General features: G+C 37.1%; 1 long non-coding RNA gene across 2 annotated transcripts in view; it reads right to left on the minus strand.

The window, feature by feature from the left end:
• Nucleotides 1-5,326: 5,326 nt before the first annotated feature.
• The window catches only part of LOC113924977, a 114,627-nt gene continuing 105,514 nt past the window's right edge, over nucleotides 5,327-14,439 (minus strand). For both annotated transcript variants that reach the window (XR_003520870.1, XR_003520869.1), the window contains one exon: nucleotides 5,327-6,422. This is a non-coding gene — a long non-coding RNA (uncharacterized LOC113924977). The remainder of the gene's footprint in view (nucleotides 6,423-14,439) is intronic.

Raw genomic sequence — 14,439 nt, forward strand, 5'->3', positions numbered from 1 at the left:
TGACTGAGCTGAGGAAGTCGTATAAAAATCGAGGACTGACTGTCAAGAAAGAACCTGACATTCAATGATCAGGAGGCAGAGAATTCGAGTGCAGGTCATAGCAAGTATGAACATCCAAAGGCAAGAATGTGTCTGATGTGTCTGACAAACAGAAGGGAGGCATTGTGTTTGGAAGGAGGGACTGTGTGGCTTCATAAAGATTATAGATTATGGAGGGCTTCATAAAGCAGGGTGAGAGTTTTGCATTTTGTTCTCAGGGTAGTAAAAAATAATCAGAAGATATTTGAATCATTGTCTCTGCTTATGGTTAGCTATGTAAGAAATGGACGATTGAGAGGAAGAGAAGAAGCAGGCCAGGTGAGAGGAAAGGGTACATCTGGAAGTAAGTTCAAATAGGAGTTTCTGGTGAGTTAAATTTGGGAGTTAAGAGAAAGAGAGGATGAAGCATAACTTCCAGATTTGGGGTTTGGGTAGTTGATGAAACATACAGCCAATTTGTTGTGAGGTGGGAATTGTTGTGGGGTGGGTTTCTTTTTAGACAACCAAGTTGAGATATGAAGGATATATCTCAGAGTTTCTGTGTGCCAGAAATTCAGGAGCAGCTTGGTTAGGTAACTTAGGATCATGGTCTATCAGGAGGAGGCAGACATAGTATCAGCCAGGACTAAAGTCATCTAAAGGCTTGACTAGGGCTGGAGAAGCGACTTCCAAGATGACTGCCTCAATGGCTGTTGACAGGAGGTCTACATTCCTTGCTCAGGGAGGGGGTTATGTCTCTCCATAAGATTACGTGACAATACTCACAACATGGTACTGATTTTTCCCAAAGTAGAAAGTCCGAGAGAGAGAGAGAGAGAAGGGAAAAAAAAAAAAAAAAAAGAGGTCACAAGGCCTTTTATGGCCTAATCTTGGAAGTCTAACACCATCATTTTCACCACATTCTATTAATTGGAAATCACTAAAATCATCCCATACTCAAGGTCAGGGGAATTCGGCTCTACTTTTTGAAGGAAGGTACATCTAAGAATCTGGGAATACCTTTTTAAACTATCACATTAGCTATCTTTAGAGATTGAAGAAATGGTGAGTTGTAATATCAGTCAGATTAAAAAAGAATTGGTGAGAATGGATGGTTAGTCCACATTAGTCTAGCTTAAAATGATTGATTACATTTTGTTGCTAACTTCACATTCCAGGAACTGGCTATCTCCATAATGGTTCAGTACTGGTTCTAAATGAAAACACTGAAATCTCTATGCATGCCTGATATAAAATAGTATCACAAAAAGAAGTAAGTTTCCTCTGATAGAATCAGAATACCTATAATCAGCCACTTGGTTATATAATGTGTGATGGTTGCCTTATTCAGCATTATCCCTCAGTAGCGTTCAAAACATTACTTATGATTTTGGACTGTAGGTGCAGGGAGTTGATTTAATCACACCCATCAGCTCATTGCCCTTGGTCATCTCCAATCTACATAAAGAAATTCACATTTTTCCCCTTTCTATCTCCACTCACCTCTCTTGTTCCTGTGCTCTGTCATAAGCACTCACTCTACCTTGCTTCATATATATTCTTTAATCTTACCAAATTATATGTGATGTTGTTTTCTGTATGTATTTACACACATAAATAAAATTGTGGTACAAAAAGTAAAGTAAAAATAAGAATTGGAAGAGCTCAGATATTTAGAATGAAGTATTAGGATTAGAACTTCTAAATCTATGTATTTTTAGGCAAATATTGAGAACAAGTGTTCACAACAATTTCTGGAGAGAAATGAGACTGAAAATGGCTAGTTTTGCAGCAGAGAAGACGAATCTCCCCCCTTTACTCTGGCAGCAGAAAGAGAAGCAAACATGCAAAGGGCCATTACTGACATGAGAAAGAACATTATGCTTTCTACCAGACGCTGGCCTGTAAGAAAGGGGTCTCTGCCCTAGAGAACTTGTGGTGTCTAGCAATATGGGGAATTAGTGGCCTGACAAGCCTAAAATATGGTCAATAGTAATAAAAGTTAGCTAGAAGAAGTCCCAGAATTTGAACTCTGTAGCAAATACTCAGTTCTAATCCTTCCCTTCCCCCTCTCTTTACGATTTAATACTTGGCAAGGGAAAGGTCACTTGACAATATTTATTAGCTCATTAACTGTAAGTGTCTTTGCTGCCATGGGAAATATTTTTTATAACAATTCTTTTCTGTTCTACAAGCTATGTTGCAGGTGTCTCTCCATTGTGTAAATGAAATGGTGAGTGTTAGCTCTCTATTAGTATCCAAGATCCATAACTAAATATTTTTTTTTTCCAGCTAGTGAAAGGAAACATGGTCAGACTGAGTCAGGCTTGGCCGACTTACATGAGACCAACTAGGCGAATATCAGTGTTGCCTGAACATGGGCAGTACTTTAAAAATTGGTGAGTTATGACTATCTTGTTTCCCCTGTTCCGAACCCCCATCCCTAAGAAAAGGGAAAGGAAACAGAATTAACAGGCACCGGTGCCAGATACTATATCAGGACCTTTATAGACACTATTTAATATAATTCTCCCAACAGCTGTATTAAATAGGGAAGAAATTAAATAGGGAAGAAATCTCTGACACTAATAAACCAGATGAGGAAACTGAGTCTCAGAAAAGTTAATTTGCTCAGTCACACAGCTGTTATGTGGGGAAGCTGGGATTCAAACCTAAGTCTATGCTTTTTCAAACATGCAATATTCTATGTTTCAAAAAGTAATACAGTATCCTCAAACATTGCACAATTTCTCATTTGCTTTCCAGAAAAGTCTGAGTTTGGTTGAAGATGATTCAGTCGCAGCACTAGATAAAATGTTACTGGATTTCTGATTAAAAAAGATTAACCTTCTTAGAATGAGGAGCATATATAAACCAAAATGTGCTTTTTCTATTTGATTATTTTTAAATATAAATCTGATCACGGCTTAGCTCTTTTTCATTTTTTGGGAGGGAAGAGGGATCTATCCCACTAGCTTTAGTTGGCAGGGGTATGATACCCATTGATCAAGAAGTACCAAAAATTCATTCATCTATTCATTTCCTGCATTCACACAGGTTTTCCATTTGCTCCCCATTCTTGGTTTGACTAACTCCTAATTATTCTTTAAAACTTATCTCAAGTGCCAACTTTTCTGAGAACATTATCTTTCCTCTCATAGTACCCTATACAATTTTCATTGTTTTGTATGGCTCACCCCACAGTTTTTAATTGGTTCATTTGTCCAGCTGCTGGAGTATTAATTGAGAGCAGGGGTTTTGTCTCACTCATCTCTGTGTTCCCAATACCTAATGGCTGCCATTTAGTGAGTTCTCTAGTTATCGAATGAATGAACAAGTGAATGAATGAATGAATGGTTAATATGATTAGATAATTATTCATTTATTACTATGCTCTGTAATAATATTCCATATGAAGTCTAATATTGGGTGCCACTACTTCGGTGATATTTGAATCCAAAACCCATGACACAATGACAACACTAGAAACTCGGGGATGAATATATCAAAGACCAAATCAGTTTCTCTCTCTCAATCTCTTTCTCTCTCTTTCTCTCACACACACACAAACACACACACTTTTTCTCATTCGGGGGATCAGTAAGTCATCCCATTGTTTTGCTTTGAAGGACTTTTGAGGTTCATTTATGTAGGTGTCACCTGGAGAGGACATTGCCTCTACATGACATTTATCCATAACTAGGATCCTGATAAATTGTTAAAGAAAATGCTGTTTATTGGAAGACAGATCTGCCAGCATTTGAGAACTGTCCCATAGTACCTGGAGCTGAGAGCTTATATTCTTGTGAGTTGAACAAAAAGTGTTTGGTAGGAGAGTATGATTAACCATGACAGGCCAGTTGGTTAAGCTTTTCATCATTTTTGGCTTCAAAGTTAAAGTCTGTTTAAAATGAATTCAGTCATTTCAGAAGGTGAGAATACAATATATTTAAATAAAATAATCACAGAATGTTAAAACAGAAAGTCTTTCCAGGGTTTTGAAATAACTTAATTTTAAATGATAATTAATTGAATTCTAGACTTATCCTATTTCTTTTGATTAGAATGCTGTGGAATCACTTTTTTTTTAATGAAAGCATTAAGCATTATTTATCTCACTTTTCTCTACTAATGGGGTCTCAGAAAAGGATGTTTCTTCTTTGATTTGCCTTTTTGATCAAAGAGGGTCTTAGGAGCCCAGCTGAACAGAACGTAAAATGGCTTGTGATTCAGAACCCAGCCTGAGGTTGGTGGGGATGGTAGCAAAGGGGAGAGGAGATGGGGTGCTAACGGTATTAGGGAGAATGGCTCTTTAGGAGAAAACATTCATTTTACAGTTTTCAGGAGAATTTATGAGATAATTAATATTGGCAGTTGTGCACATTTTGTGCAGGGAGTCCTTCAGACAGCAACTGAATGGATGCCAACAGATGTGAAAGTAATAGTCCTTTGGATTTAAAACGCTGTCTACATCTACACAAGGGAGAATCACAAGAGTTCTCCTTGTTCAGTGGATGTTCAGTATGAGCAACTGCAGTTTTATAAATTACCAGCCATTATTTTATCCTTCAGAGGGCTCCTTAGGTTGCCTTTTAGAATTTTTCTTCCTTTCTGGAGCAATGTGCCTGGTAGCCAGAATGACCATATGTCCAAAATTTTGAGAGCGGTTCTGATTTAAAATAATCTATCCTGTCGTACACCCCACACATGTTAGATCGTGTGACCAATTTGGGGTTCAGAAAGCATGGTCACCATATATTCAGCCATTCCAGATGAACAACTGCATTCCAGCAATCTCAGACGATTTGATCATCTGTGCTTGCTGTAGCACCCCCTCCGGCTTGGACCCCATGCACTATTGTTCCAGAGCAAAAGAAATGAGGAGAAAAAGAAGGGCACTGCTCTCTCACAATATTACAGGAATACTATTACACACAATTTTTAAAGTGCAGACAAAAGTAATTTTTTTGTTAACTTACACAATGCGTATTGTAGAAAAGTGAAAAAATATAACCAAGCTAAGCAAAGAAAAACATTCCAATCCTATCAGTTATCCTAACCACAATTCCTTTTTAGTATTTTCATGTGCATATATAAAAACATATTTTTTATATCTTTTTTTGCTTAACCAAAAATGTGGTGCCAATATCATTTACAGTTTTTTTCACATTTCTTATTTAGCAATGTATCACAAACATCTTTCTGTATCATTAAATACATATTTACATCATCATCCTTTTAATCACTGCCTAGTACTCTAAATATATGCAGTAAATTAATTGAGAGTCCTTTGGATGTTGTTATTCTGATGTTTTACTATTATATGCAATACTGAGAAAAGGCACGATTTTCTTCACATAAAATATTTGGGTGATGATACTGGACTTTGTCCTGAAGAAGCCTGCAGATCTTCCTGAAAGCTGCCAGAAATGATAGCTTGCTGTAACGTATGAAAGTCTGGTCCTTATATGCCCAAACACATCAATGACACACTGATGAATACTACTTTAACCTTTGCTATCATTTGCCATTGGCTTCTTTTGTGTTTCTTAAGGATTCTCTGGTGTCCAGACCAACTTTCTTGATCATCTCGTTGCCATTATTTTTTTGGCTCAGTGTGGCAAGCATTGTTCTGAGGTCAGTCTATGGTTGAGTGTCTGGATCACATTTTCGGGTGGTGCATCACACACCATGTCTGCTCCCTGGCTCCAACCAACAAGACTTTAAAGAGATTTTTTAAAAGGCTCAGAAAGTTTCTTGGATATCAAACAGCTCTTATAAAAATAACATTTTTATGACTTAAAATGTAAATGAATCAGAAACATATGGATTAAATTTCCTTTGAAAGACCCATGGGTTTAAAAACTGGAGGGAAGAGTGCTTGCAAAATGAGTTAAATTGAGTTTTGCCAAAAATAAAACACTTGGAAAATTGTTGGGGATGTTTTGCTGATCCCTAGGTGTTCATGGGTTCTCCATTCTCTATCTGCAAAGTACTTAGATCTTAAAATTTGGGTCACTCAATAAAATGCATTTAGGACTAGTTCAATGGGCCTTTGGGTCCCTAGTTAAAGAAGTGATATCAGAAAGTCAATTTTAGATCAAATGTATTTGAAAGATGCCTTACTTCTTCAGTATCTCAAAGTTGCCTCCAGTGGCTGTGTGCACGCATGCAGGGTGCATCCTGTGTGATGGGTGATCCAAGAGAATTCAGACTATACTGGTAAGGATTGATAGTATTTATGAAACAAATCCAAATTAGCACCCTTCTCTTAAGTTCCCTTTTCTGTCAGTTACTCCAGTATTTCCATACTCTTCTGTCTTGGATCAGTATCCATAGAAGCAGAGCTTAAGACAGGGGTTCTTGTGTAAGTGATTTACTGAGGAAGTTCTCTCAGGAGAAATCTGTAAGGAAGTGAAGGAAACAGATAAGGCAGGGATAGAAGCTAAGCAAAGATGTGGTTTCAGCTGAAAACCAGCCTCAGCCTGATCTTACAGGGCAGCATGAATAGCTTGTCATGTTGTCTCCCCTTGAGAGTATATCCCACCTCCGTAGGCATTAGCTGTTACCTGCCCTTGGAGGGGGCACATAACCCCCCGGCAGTTGCGGGAGGGGCAGCTCCAGTCTCTGCTTATGACAATCTTTGAGGGCATATTTCCAGCAGGAGCATAACTGTGAGTCTTAACAGACAATATCCACACCAACTGGGGGATAGATGCAATGGGCACATAAGGGGGATCGAGTCAGGGCGTCAACGTTTCTACTACATACATCTCTCTTTCTCAAAACCTTGAAGACATCTTTAATTTTTCTCTCTCATGCTTTCCCCAGATTCAATCAAATTCTTTCCGTTTTATTTTTTTGTGGTTTTTCTTGTGTTTATCTTTTTTATCTAATTCCCACTGCAGTCCCGTTAGTCTAGGCTTTGTCACCTGATATCTGGATTACCCTACCCATTTCGCAGCTAAATTCCCACTTTAGAATATCCCCTAACCCAGATTATCCCACACATTGCTGGATTAATATTTTCCTCCATTTTCAACACCATTTTCAAATGTAATTCTTAAATATCTATGGGAACATTTCTCAAAATTTTAAAGATGAAGAGTACATTAAAATTGTGGTGCTCTCTTTGGAGCTCTATTAAATGCTAACATAGTAACCTTAATGTAATGGCTTTTTTTTTTTGCTATATCTGATTTTACACTAAAGTAGATTATAATATGGAAAAGTAAAGCTTAAGAAAAATAATTTGAAAAACATGGACTCTATTAATTAACTAAGCTAAAATTTTACTTAAATAAAATGATATATAAAGCACTTAGATCAGTGCCTGATTAAAGCGCACAATAGATATTGCCTAATATTATTACTCTGATACAAGTCTCATAACTGATCTCTCTGGTTACGCTTTTGTCATCCTCCAATAGATGCTTTATAAGAAGCAAGAGTGATTATGTTTAAACCCAGATCATATGATTATATTTCTGCCTTGCTTATATCTTTTCCTTACATATTTACAGGGAAACCCAATGCTTACCTTGGCCTATAAGCACAGCACAACCCTGCCCTGCCCATGTCTCCAACCTCAGCTCCAGCCATTACCTGACACAGGCTTCCAGCACAGGGGCCTTCCCTTTAATTCCTTAAATGTCAGCCTCTTTCCTGCCTCAGGGTCTTTGCACCTGCTATTTCCTCTACCTGGAAAGGTTTCCTCCCACCTTACCTATCCCTTGCATAACTGATCATCATTAGGTCTCAGTTTAAATGTTTCTTTCTCAGAAAGTCTTTCCCTGACTTATTCATTCATTCATTCAATAAGTATTTATTGAGTATCTACTCTGCACCAGGCACTATTCTTATCCTAGAAGAGAAAGAAAAACAACTGTCACAGTAAAAAGGTAACAGTTCCTGTCCTCATAGAACTTACATATAAGGAGAGAGGAAAACAAAATGAGTAAGCAAATATGTGTGTGTGTGTGTGTGTGTGTGTGTGTGTGTGTGTGTGTGTGTGACAATAGAGGTGAGAAGATGAGTGCTAGAGTAGAATGATTGCTATTTTTAGTAGAGAGGTCAGAAAAGGCCTCTTTAAAAGGGGGATCTTTATTTAAGCAAAGACCTGAAATAGCTCCATCCATGCCACTATATATTCTGCATTTCAGTCTCTTGTGTTTTATCCCTGTTAAAGCTAAGTATTAAAATTGATCATTATTTTTTTCTTCTTTTTGTCTGTTTTCCCCACTAGATTGTAAATTTAATGAGGACACAATCATTTGTCTTATTCACTATTATATTTCCAACATGTTACAAAGTACCTGATGCATAGAAAGCATTCAATATATATGTTCACCCAATGAATACGTGAAGTTGTTTATTATTACTGAAACAAAAATTAGAAATCAGAGTTATTCTTGAATGCAACCTATTCTATTGGAATGAAATAAAATGTTATGTGTGAAAGCACATTGTATGATGACAAAAATTTTGTTCTTAGAAGAACAAAATGAATGGTAATGAACAATAGTTTTGTCTCATACTTTTAGGATAGAGATGGGGCATAAAAAAAGAGAAATACCTTGGTTACCATCTTAGCAGTGCTGTGCATTCCATCATATTGCAAGAGAGAGCAAAAGTAGAGCTATAGTCCATCTCTGAACCTTTCATCTCTGTATCTCCCCCACCCCCACCCTATCCAAACATAAAAGAAAGAAAAAGATTACCCACCAAATCTTCCAGGTCTATCTCACTTTCCCCAGAAGATAAAGACGAAGTATGAACAATGATTCATTAAGATCATTTTGGGTTGGAGGCGCCTGGGTGGCTCAGTCTTTAAGAGTCTGCCTTCGCCTCAGGTCATGATCCCAGGTCCCTGGGATCGAGCCTCACATAGGGCTCCCTGCTCAGTGGGAAGCGTGCTTCTCCCTCTCCCACTCCCCCTGCTTGTGTTCCCTCTCTCACTGTTTCTGTCTCTGTCAAATAAATAAATAAAATCTTTAAAAAAAAAAAAAGATCATTTGGGGTGGATGGTTGGGAATTAAACCAATCAAATTGCTTATTCATTTCTGAAGAGTTAACAGACTGAATTATATAATTTTCCACTTTTGTGGAAAATTACCCCTAGATCTAGCAAGAAGCATCCTTTCCCTGGGCATTGTGCTTCTGAAAACTCCACTATGCTCTCTAGCTGAGCTCCTCCTGATGGCCTCTCAGTCTTGGGGCCAAAAAGATTTGTTCACGCAGAGACCATACCATTCCCTTCTAGACCATGCTTCAGGGATCGGAACCTCAGAATTTTTTGTCCAGGACACTTTCTGGGCCTGTGCAAAGTCTTTACCAAATCCTACTTCCAAAGAGCAGTTTGCAAAGCTGATCTCTACACCCAAGGAACCATGACCAAAGACTGGCTACTGGTGGGGTGAGTGCAGAACTCCAAGCTGGTGTGTCCACGTGCATGTTCTTGAGGTCCCCTGCAGCATAGGATGGAGCCCAGCATGGGAAGAGGAGGGAGAGATTCAGGCTGCAGAGTAGGGTTTGGGTGAAAGGGGACTGACTCTCTCAAAGCTGCCAATATTTGGCTTAGAACTCTAGGACACCTGGTTTCTACATTTGAATCTAGCCTTTTCACTTCAAACGTGTGGTGTTGGCAGAAGCGGGGGATCAGTCAGCCCTTGTAGACCAGGATCGCTTGGCTTGGATTGAGTGCCTCCAGGCTCATAGTATAGAAGTGTCTCCATCTACACTCTTTCCCTGGGTCTTGCAAATGTTAGGGTCAGGCTGTTTACTTCCCAACCTCAGACCAAAAGTTTAATTCCTTCTCTTTTTTTGGATTCATCATAGACTAAAAGGAGAAACTTTGTGTAGTCTGGTAATAACTCGATCTAATGGTGCTACGTACAGAATCTTTGTGTCTCCCTCAAATTCACACATTGAATTCTTATTTTCCAATGTGATTGCATTAAAAGGTGGGACCTTTGGGAAGTAATTGGTCATGAGGGTGGAGCTCTCGAGAATAAATTACTGTCCTTATAAGAAGAGACAGGAGAGAGATGATTCCTCTCCCCTCCATGTAAGGGTACAGCATTAAGATGGCCATCTGCAAACCAGAAAGAAGGCTCACACTAGACACCAGGGTTAGCACCTTGATTTTGCACTCCCCAGCCTCCAGAACTGTGAGAAATAAATGTTTGTTCTTTAAAGTCATCCAGTCTATAGTGTTGAGGCAGCCTAAATTGACTAAGACAAAGAGAGAGATATATCTTAGGAGAAAAACCAAACCATTAAGCCCATTCAAAATTTGGAAACCTAAAAGGTAGCCATATCTTTGTACACACTGGCCTATGACTGAAGAGTACCAGCCATAACAGGGCTCCTGAGAGCATCACACCGGTGCTGGGAGAGACGTGTGGGATGTGCCTAATGGAGGCATCATTTCTTATAAACACCTGCACCTCCCTGAGATCTTTATTACAGGCCCTTTTCCTAGACTCCATCATTCTTCCCTGTGGGAGAGACTTGGGAATTACAAAATATCCAACTAACATCCTAGTGTTATTCTAAGGAAGGCTAAGAAGACAAATTAGGATGGTCTAGGCCAAGAAGTCAAGGGAAGTACAGTATCCTGTAAATTATTCTAATGGATGTATTCAGAGAGAATAGTTATGAATTCATTCAGATTACTGAGGAAAAATGATCTAGCAAATTGAATTCCAGGTGGGGTGGGAAGGTTCACAGTTTGGTCAGTGCTTTGCTAGAGACTTGAGACATGTGTAATATTGTTTTTATTTCATATTTCTTTGCTAACTAAGGACATTAAACATTGCATAATGTTATTTACTGACATTGCACATTTCCTCTTTTGTAAACTGTTCAATTTTTTGCCTATTACTATTGCTGGTTTTGAGTATTTATTTATTTGAATAAGCTTTTTGTAATTTTTATCTTTTATCTTTTTTTATTTTTCAGTAAGCTCTACACCCAGTGTGGGCCTTAAACTCACACCTCCAAGATCAAGAGTCGCATGCTGTACTGACTGAGCCAGCCAGGTGCCCCTCTATATCTTTTAATTTTCCATATTTTTTTAATAGAAGAGGTTTTACATTTTGTCAATTTATAATATTAAATTGTGATAAATTGTGATTTATCTTGTGCAAAGTCTGCTCATTAATTGGGACAAAAATAATCCTTAACAATATTTGGTCTTTTAGCCAGGAGTGTGCTATGTAGCTATATTTCTTTCTTTTTAAAAAAATATACTTTTAATATTGAAATAATTATAGATACACATCAGTTGGTAAGAAATAATACAGAGAAGTCCTGTGCACCATCTACCCCAGTTTTTGCCAATGGTAACATCTTGCAAAGCTACAGTAAGAAAGACAAAAGGATATTGACATTAACACAGTCAAAAGCAGAACATTTCTATCACCAGAGACTCCCACAGGCTGCCCTTTTATATCCACAGCTCCTCTCTACCACTTTCCCACCCCTGACAACCACTAATCTGTTGTTCATTTCTACAATTTTGTCATTTCAACAATGTTTTATTAATGGAATTATATAGTATGGAAACTTTTGGGACTGCTTTTTTTCATGCAACATACATTTTAAAGATTTATTCATGTTTTGTGTATTAATAGTTTTGTTCTTTAAAAAAAAAAACAACAACCTTTCTAGGTATGCAATCATGCATTTTACTTCTCTGCTTGTATGTTTCTTCATTCCCTTTCTTGCCTAGTTTCCCTGGGTAGAACCTCCAGCACTATGTTGAATAAGAGAAGGGAGGAGCAGCTCAGGAGGGCTTCACCAGTAAGGATAATGTTAACTTAAGCTTTTTGTAGGTGCTCTTGATCAAGTTGAGGAAGTTTGCCTTTATTCTTATTTTTCTGAGATTTTTTTTTATGATGAATGAGTATTGAATTTTGTCAAATGCTCTTTCTGCATTAAGGTGATTATGAGATATTTCTTCTTTAGCTATTAATATTGCAGGTTACCTTGATTCTTTTTTTTTTTATATCTAATCAGTCTTACATCCCGGGAATAAGTCTCACTTGGATATGGTGTATAATTCTTATTTATTGCTGGATTTGATATGCTAATATTTTTATCTTAGTAAGATTTTTTGGTGTCTATATTCATAAGAGATACTTGTTTGTAGTTTTCTTTTTTATATACTGTTATTTGTCCCAAGTATTTTTGTAATTTTTATTTATCTTTTAATTTGATTTTCTAATATAGAGAGGCTTATATTTTATCAATATATAATATAAATTTTGATATTGGGGTAATATCAGTTTTGTAAAATGAACTGGAAAGTATTCTTTTCCATATTTTTAGAGTTTGTATAGAATTGCTGTTAAATCTTTTTATAGAATTCTCAAAGGAACCATTTGGGCTTGGAGATTTTCTTTCTATGAATTTTTAAATAGTGAATTCAAATTTTTAAATACTTATAAGGTTGTTCAAATGATGTATTTCAGATCAGGTGAGTTGTAGTAAATTTGTGTTTTGTTTTTTGTCTAAGTTGTCAAATTCGTGTGTGTAGAGTTATTCATAGTATTCCCTTATGATCTTTTGGATGTCTGCAGTATTAGTAGTGATAACCTCTATTTCATTTCTGGTATTGGTAAGTATTTTTTCTTTGACAGCCCTTGTTTGAGGTTTGTCAATATATTGATCTTTTCAAAGAACCATCTCTTTGTTTCATTCAGTGTTTTTTTCCGATTTCAATTTCATTGACATCTGCTCTTATCTTCTTCTTTTGTTTTTAATTTCCCTTCTCTTTGGTTCTTGGGGTAGAGTTTAGATTACTAATATGAGACTTTTCCTCTTTTCTAGTGTATGGATTTGGGCTATAAATTTCCCTGTTGGTTCTGCTTTAGTTGTGCTTTACAATTTTGATATGTTGTGTTTTCATTTTCATTCAGTTCAGTATATTTTTTATATTTCTTTTGAGACTTCCTCTTTGGCCAATGGGTTGTATAAACACTTGTTGTTCAGTTTTCATGTGTTTGGAGATGTTCCCATTATTCTGTGACTGATTTCTATTTTGGTTCTGTGGTGGTTGGAGATACATTTGTGGTACTTCAATTCTTCTAAGTTTATTGAGGTTTGTTTTATGGCCCAGGGTTTATTTTGCTATGTGTTCTATGAGTACTTGAAAAGAACACGCATTCTGCTGTTGTTGGGTGCAATGTTCTATAAATATCAATTAGATCTTTATTGTCTCATGTTATTGTTGAGTCCTTCCATACTTTTATCGGTTTTTTCTGTCCTCTATCATTTGTTGAGTGATGATGATGAATTCTCCAACTATATGAGTGGATTTGTCTATTTCTCCTTTCAGATCTATCAGTTTTGCTTCACATATGTTCTAACTCTGCTGTTTGCTGCACACTCACTTATGACTGCTATGTCTTCTGGGTGGATTGACAGTATTATCATTATATGATGTTTAACTCTGTCTCTGGTAATTATCCTTGTTCTGAAGTTTACTTTAATATTGACATAGTCATTCCTGCTTGTTAAAAAAATTGTTTTCATGTATATTTTTTCCTTCTTTTTACTTTGAAGCTGACTGTATCATTATCTTTGAAATGAGTTTCTTGTAAATAACTCCTATTAGTGTGTCATGTTTTTAAATCACTATGCCAATCTTTGTCTTTCAGTGGTTGCTTTAGTTATTACATTTATGTGTATAATTAATCCTAGTCTACTGGTGTGTCATTTTACCTATTGTCTCATTTTCTTTTACCTTCTCTCAATTTTTTTTAAAGATTTTATCCATTTACTTGAGAGAGAGAGAGAGAGAGAGAGCAAGTGAGAGAGAGCACGAGCAGGGTGGGGGGTGGGGCAAAGGGAGAGGGAGAAGCAGACTCCCCGCTGAGCGGGGAGCTCGATGAGGGGCTCAATCCCAGAACCCTGGGATCATGACCTGAGCCTAAGGCAGATGCTTAACCGATTGAGTCACACAGGTGCCCCTACCCTCTCTCATTTTTAATATAATTGTCTTAAATCTTCCCTCTAGATACACTTAGAACCACACCAGTGTTATCATTTTTGCTTTAAACGTCAGTTATAAAAAGTTAAACTTATTATGTTTACTCAGATTTTTCTAACCATGTTCTTTCTTCTTTACTGAAATTCCAAGATCCCTTCTATTGTCATTCCTTTGTGTTCAGAAAACTTCATGTAGCCATTCTTTAAGCATAGGTACACTGGTGGTAAATTCTTAATTTTATTTCATCCTTGAATGTCTTGATATTCCTTTTATTCCTGAAGGATAGTTTCCCTGGATGTAGGATTCTGTATTGACAGTTTATTTCTTTTAGCACTTAAAACATATCTTGCTGCTTCCCTGTGGTCCCAATGGTTTCTGATAGAAATCTGCTATCATTCAAATTGGTTTCCCCTTAAAGATAGTGT

Source organism: Zalophus californianus, chromosome 2 (assembly GCF_009762305.2).
Source record: "Zalophus californianus isolate mZalCal1 chromosome 2, mZalCal1.pri.v2, whole genome shotgun sequence".
Taxonomy (NCBI): Eukaryota; Metazoa; Chordata; class Mammalia; order Carnivora; family Otariidae; genus Zalophus; species Zalophus californianus.